The sequence below is a fragment of the Heloderma suspectum genome, chromosome 12, assembly GCF_057233095.1.
Source record: "Heloderma suspectum isolate Gila_16-S chromosome 12, 16-S_ref, whole genome shotgun sequence".
In the NCBI taxonomy this organism is placed as follows: domain Eukaryota; kingdom Metazoa; phylum Chordata; class Lepidosauria; order Squamata; family Helodermatidae; genus Heloderma; species Heloderma suspectum.
Window position 1 is genome coordinate 31,958,464 of NC_139469.1, and position 15,951 is coordinate 31,974,414.

Here is a 15,951-nt window from a genome sequence, read left to right on the forward strand (position 1 = left end):
ATCACATCACTCCGGTGCTGAAGGAGTTGCACTGGTTACCAGTTGTTTTCCGGGCCAAATTCAAGGTGTTGGTCTTCACCTTTATAACCCTATATGGTTCCAGCCCAGCCTATCTCAAGGAGCGCCTCCAGCAACACCAGACAGACGGCTTAACAAGATCAGCCTCTGATGGCCTTCTCTCTGTCCCATCAGCCAGGACAGCTAGGCTGGTGAGGACGAGGGAGAGGGCCTTCTCTGTGGTGGCCCCCACTCTGTGGAACTCCCTCCCTAGGGAACTCCACCATGCCCCCTCTTTAATGAGCTTCCGTCGTGCATTAAAAACATGATTGTTCAGGCAGGCATTTGGGGTGGGTTAGGGTATTTTTAGAAATATTATGTTTTAAAGTAGAATTTTATTATTTTAAAATTGTATTACTGTACATCGCCCAGAGTGGCTGGGTGACCGGCCAGATGGGCGATCAAAAAATTTAATAAAAAAAAAAATTCACATAGTGCCAGATGCATAAACAATCAAAAAGATCAACAGCTTTCACTGATGGTGTTAATCTGTTGTTACTTTTTTTTGCTTTCAGTAGATCAAACCTTATTCTATAAGAGCAGCATGCAAAATTTCTACCTTCAGGGAAACCTCTCCATATCAATTAGCTCCATGATGAACTCCAGAGCTTCTGCCATAGAGCCCAACAACACTGAAGGGGATTCACGGGCTCATAATCCCCTGCAGCTCCACATTGCAGGCTGAGATGGATGATTGCAAACAAGCTGCCATTCCAGAAAAGCTGCCCACTGTCACTGGGCAGTGACTGCCCACTGATCTGGTATTATTATTGGATGGAAAGTAGAGCTGTGTGCAAATGGTTTCTTGAAATTCTCAACCCTATGTGCTGAGCAGAGAAACTGGGGGCTCAATTTCACCAAATTTCTCCATGGGGAAGAGAAATTCTCTAACAGTTTCTCCTGTTTCTTGCCACTAGCAGTCATAGCAACATAGCTTCTTTCTTGCAGGAGTGGGCAACTTGTGGCCCTCCAGATTTTTGGCCTACAACTACCATCATCCCTCACTTTTGGCTATGCTGACTCAGACTGATGGGAGTTGTAGGCCAAAACATCTGGAGAACCAAGTTGCCCAGCCCTGCTTTACAATGTGAAAATAAAAGACTAAAGAGAAAGGTCCCTGCCCCATGTTGAGAAGAGATGGCCAATCTGACCCCGTCATAATTTCTCATTTGCTTGCTGAGTTATGAATCCAATGGTATAAATTTGGACAAAAGTCCAGTTATAATAATGGGATTTTGAACTATCTTTGAATTTTGGGGTATGTAAAGACAGCAAAGTGCATCTCGGGGAATGCATAGAATTGTAGAATAGTAGGGTTGGATGGGGCCTATAAGACCATTGAATCCAACCCCCTGCTCAGAGCAGGAATCCAAGTCAGAGCATCCCTGACAGGTGGCTGTCCAGCTTCATCTTGAATGCCTCCAGGGTGGGAGAGCCCACCACCTCCCTAGGTAATTTGGTGTGTGTAATATAATACTTCTGCCCTGTGCATCACAACAGGCCTAGTTAAACATTTGTGAATTACAATCATACAAGATTCAACTTATGACCAATCTTATTTCGTGTTTCAGCTGCATCTCTAGAGGAGATAGTTGAAGGAATAGAAAAAGAGGTGGCTGCAACCCAGCACTTTGGGAGGGAGTCTCAAGGCATCAGGACTAAACACAGGAGAGCAGACACCCAGACTCTCTTGCAGTGTCTAGGGGCATCTCTACATCAAACTTAAATCCGGCATTTAAGGCGGGGCTTCCTGCTTCCATGTTAAATGCAGGGTCACAACGACTCCCTTTTTCACGTGCTTCCTTTTCCCCTCCCCTTTCCCCCTCCTTCTCTCCCGTATCTGAGTCTTCCATTACCTTTCATTGATCTGCTCCTCTTCTTGCTGCTTTCCCTCTTTTCACGGAGGGAGCTCAAGCAGAACACAGCGGGATAATTTGATAGCTCATTATCTGCGATCTATTTAAAAACGAAACAAAGGGCATTTAGTGCAGGAGACATCCTGGAGGTTCACAGCATCATGTAAAGAGCTCGCAAACTTCCATGAGGGAGCAATCTCAATCGCAGGATAAAGGCTCCGTGTGAAGAAAGCCTAAATTTTGGCCTCTCTCTGCTGCCTACCATTACAGGCCAGTCCTTGCTTTATGGTTTCAGATGGAGACCCAGTATGCATCACAGTCAATTCATGGCCTTGCGTTTCCCACAGAGCGTTGTCAACCCATTTGAAGGCAGCATTGATTTTTCTATGAACGTCACAAATGCAGCTCTTCTCACTGGATTGTTTGCTTGACTTCATGATCTCTGCAAAATGTGGAGGGGTGGGTCCTGTGTGTAAGAGAGAGACTGACTGGCAAAGCTCTTCACAGACTTCAAGCAGCAGTGGATGGCGCGGAAAGGCTGCCTGTCTGAATCTTGTCCCTCAAGGGGGGCGGGGGATAGTTTTCCCTGCATGTAAAAAGCTAGCATGACAGGGAGACAGCTATGCTGAATGCTCTCCTAGATTTCGATATGCAGGGAAGGTCCTCCTGTCTCATAAATGGGAGTGGTATAATTCAGGAAATGTTTCCACACTGGCTTCTGTTGATTATATAGACTGGTCCTGATACAAAGGAATAGGACTCGATCCAGCCAACATTCTGGAGGGAGATGGTGCCAGATCCTCTTCATTCCAAAGTTCCCCTCTGGCATTCTCAGAAAGTGGCAGTCTTTGCATGGCTCGAACCCAGCGTCAAGGTTCAGCGTCAAGGCCTCCAAGCGGGGGGCAGCAGGGCGGTTCTTGTACTGCAGGCACAGCACGGGTTCTGCTCACCCATGCCACCATCGCTGTAACTCTGACATAGGAATCATGGGCATCCGCTCGTAGGGGCGAGGGGCTGCAACTGCCCCCCCCCAGATTGCAGTCATGACATCATTCTGAGAGCAGTAACAGAAGCTGCAGTGCCTGCCCCGTCTGTCTCTAATTTCAGCTTCCAGCCACATAGGCTCAGGATAGGACAGAAGGCCAGTACATTAAACAAGGGGTGGGTGGGTGGGGGGCTTCCAGTTTAACCGGCACCACGGAGCGCCTCCTCATAAGGCAAAGAAGTAGTGGCAGTCAGCAGCATGACCAGGCACCTCCACACCAAAGAAGCTCTACTCTGAGCGCGGCAACAGCCCCTCATGATCCATCATCTCCACTCTCCAGTTCCCCGCAACACGGGCGGGCGAGGCCCACCCAGCGGAGGCCAGTAGATTACACCCGGGGCTGGCTGGCTGGGTGCGTGGGATTCCACTGAGCCCAGCTCAGAGCAGCTGCAATGGAAATGGCAGAACGTGGACCCGGAAGGGGTGGTGAGGCCAGCTTTCTGGCGGGCCCGGCCAGGCAGTGTTGCGGGCGGCCTGTTTGGCTTTTGGTTTAGTAGCCTGCAGGAGCACCTGCCTTGTAAAGCATCTCTCCCTGACTGTGACTATGGAAATCAATTCTATTCACACTTAGAATCATAGGGTCGGAAGGGGCCTACGAGACCATCAAGTCCAACCCCCTGCTCCCTGACTTCCCAAGCTGTTCCACCTGGCAAGGGCCCCGGCTGAGCTCACTTCAATTTAAAGTGAACCAATGACTTGATTTCCAGCCCAGGGAGGTGAGGTGGGTAAGAACACAGGAACACCGCCCATCTGGGAAGTGTGTGTGTGTGTGGGGGGGGAGGCTGTGGCTTGTAAGGACAATCCCTACCAGTCCCAGAATGACAAGGGAAAATGCACTCCTTATGTACACTGGCTTTTTATGGTTTAACACCCCCCAGTAAACATGCATAGAACTCAAGACATGAGGCAAAATGTTGGTATATGAAATCACCATAAAACCCTATGCTTTCTCCCCCAAAGGCTGAAAGAGAACAGAAGGGAAAGGGAGAGATGGCAGACTGTCCCATTATGAAGATAATCATCCCAAATTTCATCCATGCTCACGGGCATCCACAGGAAGGGGTAAAGAGGGGACATTGACCCCCTGGGGGTGAGCCATAGTCTCCATATCCCCAGCTTTCATTTAAACACACACACACACACACACACACACACATCCCTAGCCCTTGAAGAACCCGAGATATGAGGCAAGATGTGCAGCCACTGTTCATCTGTTTTGCGAGAAGCTAGCTTTTAGTGTTTTGAGACAATGAATGAAGTCAAATCACTGGTAAATACTGCCACTATCTGGGTGTGTTCACACCCTTCTGGGTGTGTTCAACCTTTTTGGGGTCTTCCCCGTTAGGAGGTAATAGCAGCCCCACAATATTAGAAATCCAGGAGTTTCCTATAGCTGGGTTTGACAGTACTGTGTCTACCAAAAAACAAAAGGTGGCAGCAAAGACGGGAGTTCATGATCTTTCTAACTCAGGTCTTGTTAATATTTGTTTTCTGAGTTCATAAACATTTTTAAAAATACCTTGACAGTGTGAGCAGATAAGTTCATCATTGTTATACCCATATTGCAGGAGGCAGGGCTGTGGCTGAGGAGGTGTGTCCTGCAAAGTAGCCCAGGGTTCTCATTCCTATTTTGCACTGCAGAGGGTGTATGTGTTAGAGTAGCGTATGACAACTCTGCAGTGTAGTCCGGTGTTGCTGGTGTTTTAGGGAAATGCAGACGGGGCTGTGAAATTGGCTGTAGCAGCAGTGCAATTTATTCAGGATTAGAATGGGTTGTTGTGATATATATGTCTTGAAGAGAGCCTGCCATTCTGAGCTCTTGCAGGGTGCTCTGGTGGAACCTCTCTTAGCCTTAGAGCTGAGACAATGTGCCGCACAGCTCCATGGTGTTTTCTCATGTACTGCAGAAATAAAGAAACCTCTTGGGAAGGTACTTGAATCTACTGTGCCTTGCCTGTAGAGCAACACCTTGCAAGCTGAGAAGGTCGTGTCCCGTCCCCCCCCCCAGTATTAACCATGCCCTTCAACCCTGTAATGGCCTTTGGGAGTCATGGAAAGAACTGAGGGTTCCAGCTGTGGGTGGAAAGACATTGTCTGGACACCAAGTCTGCCCACTGAGAAACAACACAGAGATAGACCTGGTATACAAATTCCTCAGAGGCCAGGTCTACCTATCTTGGTAGACCTGGTGCCCAGGCCTTATCACTGCTTAGTCGTCAGATCTGTCAGAAATGGCAGACCTGTTCTCTGATGCTGTCAGGGCCTTTTAAAAATGTGCGACCAAAATGTACAGTTCAAGGAAAAATACGCAATTCCAAAAAAACCCCCTGGTCTGGTTCAAACTTCAAGCCACGCAAAAGTGGTATTGTTAGCTGATGTAAAAAGTGTCTGATAACAATGCAAGAAGTCAAGTCAGCCGCCCAGGCCCCTCTAGAACCCTGATACCTGACCAAGCATACTCATTTCTCCTCCCATTCCCAAAGACGCTCCCCACAAACACCACTGTGGCTCTCTAGAGCTGCTGTCTCCAACATGGTCCCCTTCAGATGTTTTGGACTTCAACTCCAATCAGCCCCAGCCAGCATGGCCAATGGTCCGGAATGCTGGGGATTGCAGTCCAAAGCATCTGGAGGGGACCAGGTTGGGGCAGACTGTTGTAGAGAGTGTTCACCAATGTTTCCAAGATGAAGGAAATCATTGGAGGACAAGTCATGAGAAGTTGTCAATATTAAGATAAGGGCAGTGATGCCATAATATAGATGATATGATATTCTTAAAACAGCTCTACTATTTCATGCCGTTGGGGTTGGGATGTTCTTTTGTTCCTAGGTGTGTGTGTGTGTGTGTGTGTTTAATCCCTCATTCCAAATTAGCTTTTGTTGGAGTTCATGATGCATCTTGAATATAACGCTCTTCTGCATTTCACTTCACAGGAACCTTTACTACTCTCTGTAGGCTTCTAATTATCATAGAATGTGATGCTAAGGAACAAAGAGCTCACACAAGGAAAGTGCACAGGCGTCTAGCGGTGCGTGCAAAGTGCACTTATTACAACCACAAACTGCTGTGCAGCTTTGCCCCCCCCCCTCGGAAAATTCCAACAGATGCCCATGATAGGAATGTCAGAGAAATCCCTTGCGCAGGGGTGGGTGGGGTGGAGTTGGATGAGTTTCCCCTAGGCTCAGCCCCACAAACCTTGTTTCAGTTTCCACTGTGGTGCCTGATCTGCTATGAGTCAGGCCAGTTTGTGGATTTTCTGGGAATTTTGCACATTTCTTAAGGTTCTGCAATTTGTGCAAATTTCTTAGCTATTTGTGCAAATTACAGCTAAATTTCTGCAAAGCATGGAAACTATGATCAAATTTGAGTAATTTGCACAAATTATGGCCAGATTTCTGCAAATCATGGAAATTATGACAGCATTTGTGTAATTTGCACAAATTACAGGCAAATTTCTGCAGGCCACAGAGATTATGGCCCATTTTGCATAATCTGTGTACATTACAGGTAGCTCCTTTAGAGTTCTGATTGGTTCTGACTAAAACCTGGAGTGGATTTTTCTGCCCCATTGACATTAGAGCCACCAGCCTCCACCGCATTCATCCCAACACGTTTAGGAAGCCTTCTTCAGGCTTTTATGCTAAACACACAAAGGTCTGATTGGCAGTCTCAATGTACATGTGCATCCCCTTTCCCACTTTAGGTCTACATAGGTGTAGGCAAACAGCTGCATAGGGCTGGTCTGAACAAAGATTCTAAACACATCCAGCTTAACACACTGAGAATTTTGCCCTCCTATCTTTCTCCTATTCTTGGTTTCTCCCCCATCTCTTTCTCCCCTCTCTTTCGCCCCCCACTTTCTCCTTTAAAGATCAGTTTAAACATAAAAGGGTAGTTGTAACACTGACACCATAGAAATCATAGATCATAGAACGGTAGGGTTGGAAGGTGCCTCTAAGACCATTGAGTCCAACCCCCTGCTCAATGCAGGAATCCATGTCAGAGCATCCCTGACAGATGGCTGTCCAGCCTCATCTTGAATGCCTAGTAGCTGTGTTGCTGTTTTTCCCCCCGTTTTTTTTTTTTTAAGCACAACGGAATGGATAGAAGTCAAGTGGGTCTTGGAAGGATGGGAAAATATTCTTCCTCCTTTGAAGAGAAGTTGAAAGGAAATGTATGTATGTATGAGCTACAGCCAATAAACGAAGCTTCATGAATGAAGATGTTACTGGTACTTTGATTAATCCATCTTCGTTTCAACACAAATTCTGCTAATTGGAGGAGAGCATGAGAATTACTGGTGGGTGAATCACTAATGGCAGGGTCAATGGTGTGCCTACAGCCAGCATGGTTAGGGATGATGAGAGTTTGTAGTCCAGAACATCGGAGGGCACCACATTGGAGAAGGCTATCCTATAGGGAGCAGCCAAAATGTAGTGGCAAATGTAGAGTGTAAACCACTTAGCCTTTGGATGAAAGCTCACCTTTGCAATAAACTCACTAAGCAAGGCATTGTTCTCTCAGCCTTGGTGGGGATAATAATACAGACCTACATTGTTGTGTGGGTTGCTGAAATAAAGTATGTGAAATGCTTTGGACACTTAGGGAAATGGCTATATTCTTTAGTTTTATAAAGTGCAATCTTTTACAAGTCTGAGTCCCCAGTAAGTGGGCATAAGATTGCAGCTGTTATCCCTGAAGGACAATGCCTGATACGAAGCAGTAGCGACATTAGCCTGTAGCAAAAAATGACCAAGAGTCTTGTGGCACCTTTGACAGACAGACAGACATACTGTGGTGTGAGCAGGGATGCTGGAGAAATTCAGGACAGACTAGAATGAGCTTGGATTTCTAAGAATGTGACCTGCGGAATCCGCTGTGGAGTGACACCGCCCCACCCCCCGGCTGCATGGAGTCCGTGGCCTTTCGGATGTTTTCTTTTTCTTTCCTGAAATTTATCCATATTTATTTGTAGGGAAATATGCAAGTTTCTGCTGAGGAAAAGTTGAGTGGAACGGGGAGTGCTAAACGTTACGTACTAAAGTAAATGGTGTAAATTGTTACGAAACCTCTTATGTAATGATTTGCGTATTTTTCCGCATGACGAAAAGAAATCTCATCCATCTGTGAGGGGTCGATGGAACAAAAAGGCACCTGACAATCCATGAAACACAGACGGAGTGGATTTGACACAGTCCATACATCCCTAGGTGTGAGCTTTGACTGCATGAGCCCACGCTATACAAAAATGCTTATTCTTCTGGAATCATTCTCTATATAAGAATGGTTTACACTCTGTGAAGTAGAAATCTATTAACCCCAGGAAGAAACTGATGAAGAGCAATGGATATGTATCTCTTGGGATGACTGTCTCTGGTGCAGTGGTGCCTCTTCACCAGTGCATGTAACAAGGATTTCCCTTTCTACTTTTTCTCTTCTTTTTTAAACAGATAGCCTGAATACGTATTTGGGGGAACTTGAAAGCTTGCAACCACCTTATGACATTTTAGCTAGTACTCATGAAGATATTACCCATCTGTTCCGTTTGGAGAAATGCTAGGAATGCTTGCAGCCTCTGGTTGTCTGCATCTCAAGCCCCTCCGGCTTTTGGGTCTTCTATCCATGGTACTGAACTTATTTATAAGCTCTCTCAAGAGGTTCTTCTGCAGTCATCGCTTCCATGCAGCTGCGGAGACAAGCAGTCACCGAACCTCTTATCCACATCCCCCAGAAATTGGGTCATAATTTTCATGAATAGAAAAATGATTGCAAAAAGGAGACGACATGGTGAAAACTATTTCCATGTTGTGTGTTCCGCAAAACGGTCTTCGGAAGTTGTTGTTCAGTCGTTCAGTCGTGTCCGACTCTTCGTGACCCCATGGACCATAGCACGCCAGGCCTTCCTGTCCTGCGCTCTCTCCCGGAGCGTGCTCAAGTTCATATTCATTGCATCCGTGATGCTATCTAGCCATCTCATCCTCTGCCGTCCCCTTCTCCTTTTGCCTTCAGTCTTTCCCAGCATCAGGGTCTTTTCCAGGGAGTTTTCTCTTCGCATTAGGTGGCCAAAATATTGGAGCTTCAGCTTCATTATCTGTCCTTCCAATGAGCACTCAGGGTTGATTTCCTTTAGGATGGACTGATTTGACCTCCTTGCAGTCCAGGGGACTCATAAGAGTCTTCTCCAGCACCACAGTTCGAAAGCATCAATTCTTCGGCGCTCAGCCTTCCTTATAGTCCAGCTCTCACAGCCATACGTTACTACTGGGAAAACCATAGCTTGGATTAGACGGACCTTTGTGTCTCTGCTTCTTACTATGCTGTCTAGGTTGGCCATAGCTTTCCTCCCAAGGAGCAAGCGTCTTTTAATTTCATGGCTACAGTCACCGTCTGCGGTGATCTTGGAGCCCAAGAAAGTAAAATCTGTCACTGCTTCCATTTCTTCCCCTTCTATATGCCAGGAAGTGATGGGGCCAGATGCCATGATCTTCGTTTTTTTAATGTTGAGTTTCAAACCAGCTTTTGCACTCTCCTCTTTCACCCTCAACAAGAGGCTCTTGAGATCCTCTTCGCTTTCTGCCATTAGGGTGGTATCGTCTGCATATCGGAGGTTGTTGAGAATTCTCCCAGCAATCTTAATTCCGACCTGTGATTCATCCAACCCGGCATTTCTCATGATGTACTCTGCATATAAGTTAAATAAGCAGGGTGACAATATGCAGCCTTGTCGTACTCCTTTCCCAATTTTGAACCAATCGGTTGTTCCATGTCTGGTTCTTACTGTTGCTTCTTGACCCTCGTACAGGTTTCTCAGGAGACAGGTAAGGTGGTCTGGTACTCCCATCACTTTAAGAATTTGCCACAGTTTGTTGTGATCCACACAATCAAAGACTTTAGCGTAGTCAATGAAGCAGAAATAGATGTTTTTCTGGAATTCTCTTGTTTTCTCCATGATGCAGCGAATGTTGGCGATTTGATCTCTAGTTCCTCTGCCTCTTCGAAACCCAGCTTGTACTTCCGGTAGTTCTCGGTTCGCATACTGCTGAAGCCTAGCTTGTAGGATTTTGAGCATTACCTTGCTGGCATGTGAAATGAGCGCAATTGTGCGGTAGTTTGCACACTCTTTGGCGTTGCCCTTCTTTGGAATTGGAATGTAAACTGACCTTTTCAAGTCTTGTGGCCACTGTTGAGTGTTCCAGATTTGTTGGCATATTGAATGCAGCACTTTAACAGCATCATCTTTTAGGATTTTAAATAGCTCGGCTGGAATACTGTCATCTCCGCTAGCTTTGTTGTTACTAATGCTTCCTAAGGCCCACTTGACTTCACTCTCTAGGATGTCCGGCTCAAGTTCAGTGACCGCACTATCATGGCTATCAGGGACATTCAGATCTTTCCTGTATAGTTCTTCTGTGTATTCTTGCCACCTCTTCTTAATCTCATCTGCTTCTGTTAGGTCCCTGCCTTCTTTGTCCTTTATCATGCCCATCTTTGCACAAAACGTTCCCTTGAGATCTCCAATTTTCTTGAAGAGATCTCTAGTCTTTCCCATTCTGTTGTTTTCCTCGATTTCTTTGCATTGTTCACTTAAGAAGGCCTTCTTGTCTCTCCTTGCTATTCTCTGGAACTCTGCATTCAGTTGGATATATCTTCCTCTTTCTCCCTTGCTTTTCGCTTCCCTTCTTTCGTGAGCTACTTGTAAAGCCTCATCACACAGCCACTTGGCTTTCTTGCATTTCTTTTTCTTTGGGATGGATTGAGTTGCTGCCTCCTGAACAATGTTACGGACCTCCGTCCATAGTTCCTCAGGCACTGTGTCTATCAGGTCTAATCCCTGAAATCTATTCCTCACCTCCACTGTATATTCATCAGGGATATGATTTAGGTCATACCTGAACGGTTTAGTGGTTTTCCCGATGTTCTTCAATTTAAGCCAAAATTTTGCAAGAAGCAGCTCGTGATCTGAGCCACAGTCAGCTCCAGGTCTTGTTTTTACTGACTTTATGGAGCTTCTCCATCTTTGGCTGCAAAGGACATAATCAATCTGATTTCGATATTGACCATCTGGTGACGTCCATGTGTAGAGTCGCCTCTTGTGCTGTTGGAAAAGAGTGTTTGCTATGATCAGCATGTTCTCTTGGCAAAACTCTATTAGCCTTTGTCCTGCTTCATTTTGTACACCAAGGCCATGCCTGCCTGTTATTCCGGTGATTTCTTGATTTCCTACTTTAGCATTCCAATCCCCTATGATGAAGAGGACATCTTTTTTTGGTGTTAGTTCTAGAAGGTGTTGTAGGTCTTCATAGAACCGATCAACCTCAGCTTCTTCGGCCTCAGTGGTTGGGGCAAAGACTGGAATTACTGTGATGTTGAATGGTTTGCCTTGGATTCGTACTGAGATCATTCTATCATTTTTAAGATTGTACCCCAGTACTGCTTTTCCCACCCTTTTGTTGACTATGAGTGCTACTCCATTTCTTCTAAGGGATTCTTGCCCACAATAGTAGATATGATGGTCACCTGAATTAAATTCGCCCATGCCTGTCCATTTTAGTTTGCTGATTCCCAAGATGTCGATGTTCAATCTTGCCATCTCATGTTTGACCACCTCCAGCTTACCTTGATTCATTGATCTGACATTCCAGATTCCTAAACAATATTGTTCTTTACAGCATCGGATTTTCTTTTCACCACCAGACACATCCACAGCTGAGTGTCCTTTCGGCTTTGGCCCAGCCGCTTCACTCTTTCTGGCGCTACTTGGAAATACCCTCTGCTCTTCCCCAGTAGCATATTAGACACCTTCCGACCTGAGGGGCTCATCTTCCGGCGTCATATCTTTTAGCCTTGTGATACGTTCCATGGGGTTTTCTTGGCAAGAATACTGGAGTGGGTGGCCATTTCCTTCTCCAGTGGACCACATTTTGTCAGAACTCTCTGCCATGACCTGTCCGTCTTGGGTGGCCCTGCACGGCATAGCTTATGGCTTCACTGAGTTACTCAAGCCCCTTCGCCACAACAAGGCAGTGATCCATGAAGGGGTCTTCGGAAGTACCCAAATAATTTAGGAAATACTTAAACTAATTGGATGATATTAGTAAATTTGTGCTTGGGGAAATCAGTGGCGGTGTCAGGGTGGACACTGAGCCCATAGAATCCCAGAGTAGTTCTAATTCTGAGGAAGAGGAGACGCTCCTGGGAGAGGAGCACGCTCCTCTTTCCCAGGGCCAACAGCTGACGGAGATTCCTCCCACCGGCATTCCTAGCTTAGATAGTGGTCCTGGGAGCGACAGAGTGTGGGAAGCAGACTTGATGGATGCGCAACGCCAACGCAGAGAGCAGCGCCAAATGGAGGGCGCAGAAAGGAGGTGTAGTGCCCGGTTGGCGCGCAAACAAAGGCTGAGCCCAGAGGATCCAAGGGAAAAGGGGAGGAACTCTCCCTAGTCCTTAAGTTCAGGCGTCTGCCAGTAATTCCCTTTCAAATGGGGACCAACTGTTCCAACGTAGGGCATAGGTACTCTGCTGCTAATATCTAGTTGCTAACAGTAGAGTTGTTAAGTTGTAAAAGAGGAATAAAGCTTTGAAAAGAATCCATTTGTCTGTGTCTGGACTTGGCTACTGGATTAGACTGAGAGAGGCCTCCAAGGAGCCCTTGACAGGCGGTCGTATTTCCTTCCTCATCTACATTGTAAAATGCACCTAAGCCAAAGTTCTGCACCTCTGGAATAAATGTACCATAAAATTAGAACCAGGGAATGGATAACATATAAGAACATAAGACCATAGGAAGAGCCCTGCTGGATCAGACCAAGGGTCCATCTAGTCCAGCATTCTGTTCACACAGTGGCCAACCTGCTGCCCATGGGAAACCCACAAGCAGGACGTAAGTGCAACAGCACCCTCCCGCCCATGTTCCACAGCAACTGGTGCACATAGGCTCACTGCCTCTGGTACTGGAGGTAGCACAGAGCCCTCAGGACTAGTAGCCATTGATAGCCTCTTCCTCCAGGAATTTGTCCAATCCCCTTTTAAAGACATCCAATATGACTAGGGAAACCTGGATTCAAATCCCCACCCAGCCAATGAAGTTCACTGGGTGACCTCAGACCAGTCACTATCTCTCAGCCTAAAGCTACCTCACAGGGCTGTCGTGAGGGTAAACTGGGAGGGGGAGAACAATGGACACTGCTTTGAGCTCCTTGGTAGAAAGTTGGGATATAAATGCAAGAAAGAAAAAAAAGATCACAGATTCACATGGTACCTGGGGTGTTTCCGTATGTCTTGGCGTAGATTCAAATTGGATTTGAATCAGGGCAATCATACCATGGGCTCTTTGTGCTGCCATAGGTAAGTCATTCTTTCTCAGCTTTGGTTCGCCGTCCGGACCATGCTAAATCTGAGCCCAAGGTGGGTCTATCAAGCATTGCTCCCGGTTGTGTGACACTTCCCAGCCATTTCTGGGCAAAGAAGGGAACTGTGCTGCAATAGGCCACAGTTAGTCAGGTGATACCTCCTGATCCATATACGTCAGGGGTGTGCTCTGTTCTGATCTTGCTGCCCACAGACCCTCTGCGTCTTCTTCCCACAGATCCCACCCAGCCTGCCCTCAGTTTCACAGTCAGACAAAAGTGTGTTTGGGCGGGAGGTTCAGTTCACTCTTCTCTGGGAGAGCGAACATGATGAAGACGGCACAAGTGAGCTGCCACGTCTCTGTGCCACACCTGTCCCATGTTCAGCCTCTGCAGGAGATCGTGGCATTGAGGCTCATTAAGGAATTGGCAGCACCACACAGGCCAAATCTGGGACACCAATGGCCACTGTTTCTCACCTATGCCTGGGACTGTGTGAACTTGTGCTTTAAAAAAAAAATCAAAATTCTATGCTGTAAAAATGGATAATAATTTTATTGCACTGTTTCAGTCTTCCAAATAACTTAATATTTTTATTGTGCACAGCCTTGAAATCTCATCTGATGGAGGCAGTGGAGGCCGGCGGCTCTGATTTTGGTGGGGCTTTAAATCCATTCTGGGTTTTCAGTCAGAACCAGCCAGAACTTTAAAGGAGCTACCCAAGGTGCTGAACCCTATCCCCCAATAGGTTCAGCACATTGGGCAGCTGCTTTAGAGTTCTGTCTGGTTCTGGCTGAAACCCAGAATAGATTTACAGCCCCACCGAAATTGGAGCCACCAGCCTCCACTGAATGGAGGGCAGTATAGAAAAGTTTAGAATGAATGAATGAATGAATGAATGAATGAATGAAATACAGCCCAAGAAAAGATTGTTTCCCCCCACCTGTATAAATTATGCAAATCAATCACATTTGGATATTCTTTTTCTTATTTTTGTATAGCCATTTATTCCACGCAAGGCACTGAAAGGCCCACCTGCTGAGCACTACTCATTTTCTTCATTCACATCTCTGTAGGGATGTGTGAGAATTTCGTCTCCGTTCATTTCACCTCAGAACTTCCCCCGTTGGCGCCCCTGAATGCAAATGCAAGCACATTTTGGGTGGGGAGGAGGGAACCACATATTCCTGAGTTTGTGACCATGTTCACAAAATTCATTTGTTAGAAACATGCACATTTTGTGCATTTTGCGGGGAAAGCACCACACACATTTATCCATTATTTATAATACTTATATCCTGCTTAATACAATAACATCTCACAGGGTGTGATCCTGTTACTTCTGCCCTCAAGGACTGAAAGCTTCTGAACTTGGAGGCTTATGATCATCCAGTGCAGAGCGGGAGGCGTGGCCCCCGACCCAACTTGACCCTCATCCTGAACCAGGATTTGGCCATCTGAATCCTGCTTCGGGTCCCCCTGACACCCCTGCGCAAACCCCCAGCTCCTTACCTGAGCCACCGCCACTTCCTCTTCCTCCTCCTCCTCCACTGCCATCTCCTCTTCTGCTGCCGCCACCGTCGCCACTCTCACTGCCACCGCCATCATCGCCGCCCACCACCGCCAGCTCCTGAGCCCTGGACGCGGCGGCTCTTGTTGCAGGGGGCTGCCATTTTAAAAACGGTAACTCCCTCCAGAAGGAGCGAGCGCACGTCCAGGGCTCAGGAGCTGGTGGTGGCGGGCAGCGATGACGGCGGCGGCAGCAGTGATAGCGGTGATGGCGGCAGCGATGGCAACGGAGGCGGCAGTGGTGATGGCAGTGATGGAGGCAGCAACTCCTGTGAGCCACCTCAGGTATGGAGCTGGAGGTGCCGGCGTGGCTGGGCCAGGGTGCCAAAGCTCCAAAGTGCACCAAGTGCTTCAGAGAGCCCCTGACCTGCTTTGGGTTGCTTTGTGCCCCTTCTGCTTCGCCTCGGAACGGGCCTCAAATGGCCCAAAGCGGCCCGCTTCAACTCAGGGTTCAGGCCTCGGGCTGAAGCAGTGCACAGCCCTAGTTTAAAACATACAGCATTTTCTGCCTGCCAAACCACACGGGGAAGGGTTTTCCTGAAGGCAGGTGCCACTACTGAGAAGGCCCCGCTTCCAAGATGTCATGTGGCGACATTCTGTTAGTCGCGGAACAACCAGCAAGGCCTCATCTGAAGACCTTAAAGGTTGGCTGGGTATAACTTAGGGCTCTGCACCACTTTGCCCCAAAGACCACATTCCAAAGCTGAAGCAGGCATTTTGGGGCCGTTTCATGCTTCTTCCAAGGTGAGGTGGAGGGGGCATGAAGCAGCACGAAGTGGGTTGGGTCGCTCTGAAGTGCTTCCATGGCACTTCGGAGAGATCCAGAAGCCCAGCTGTGCTGCCACCACTGCCACCACCCATCCCCCAGCTCCTTACCTGGGTCCTCAGGATGTGCACCGGCAGCCATCTTCCTGTTTTAAATGGCGACTCCCTGTATTTCCTGGAATAGATCCTGCACAAATGGTGACTGCCTGGAACAGGAAGACAGCTGCCAGCACGCATCCTGAGGGCCCAGGTAAGGACCTGGGAGCTTGCATGGTGCAGCAGGGTGGGGTGGGAAGTGGGATTCGGCCACCTG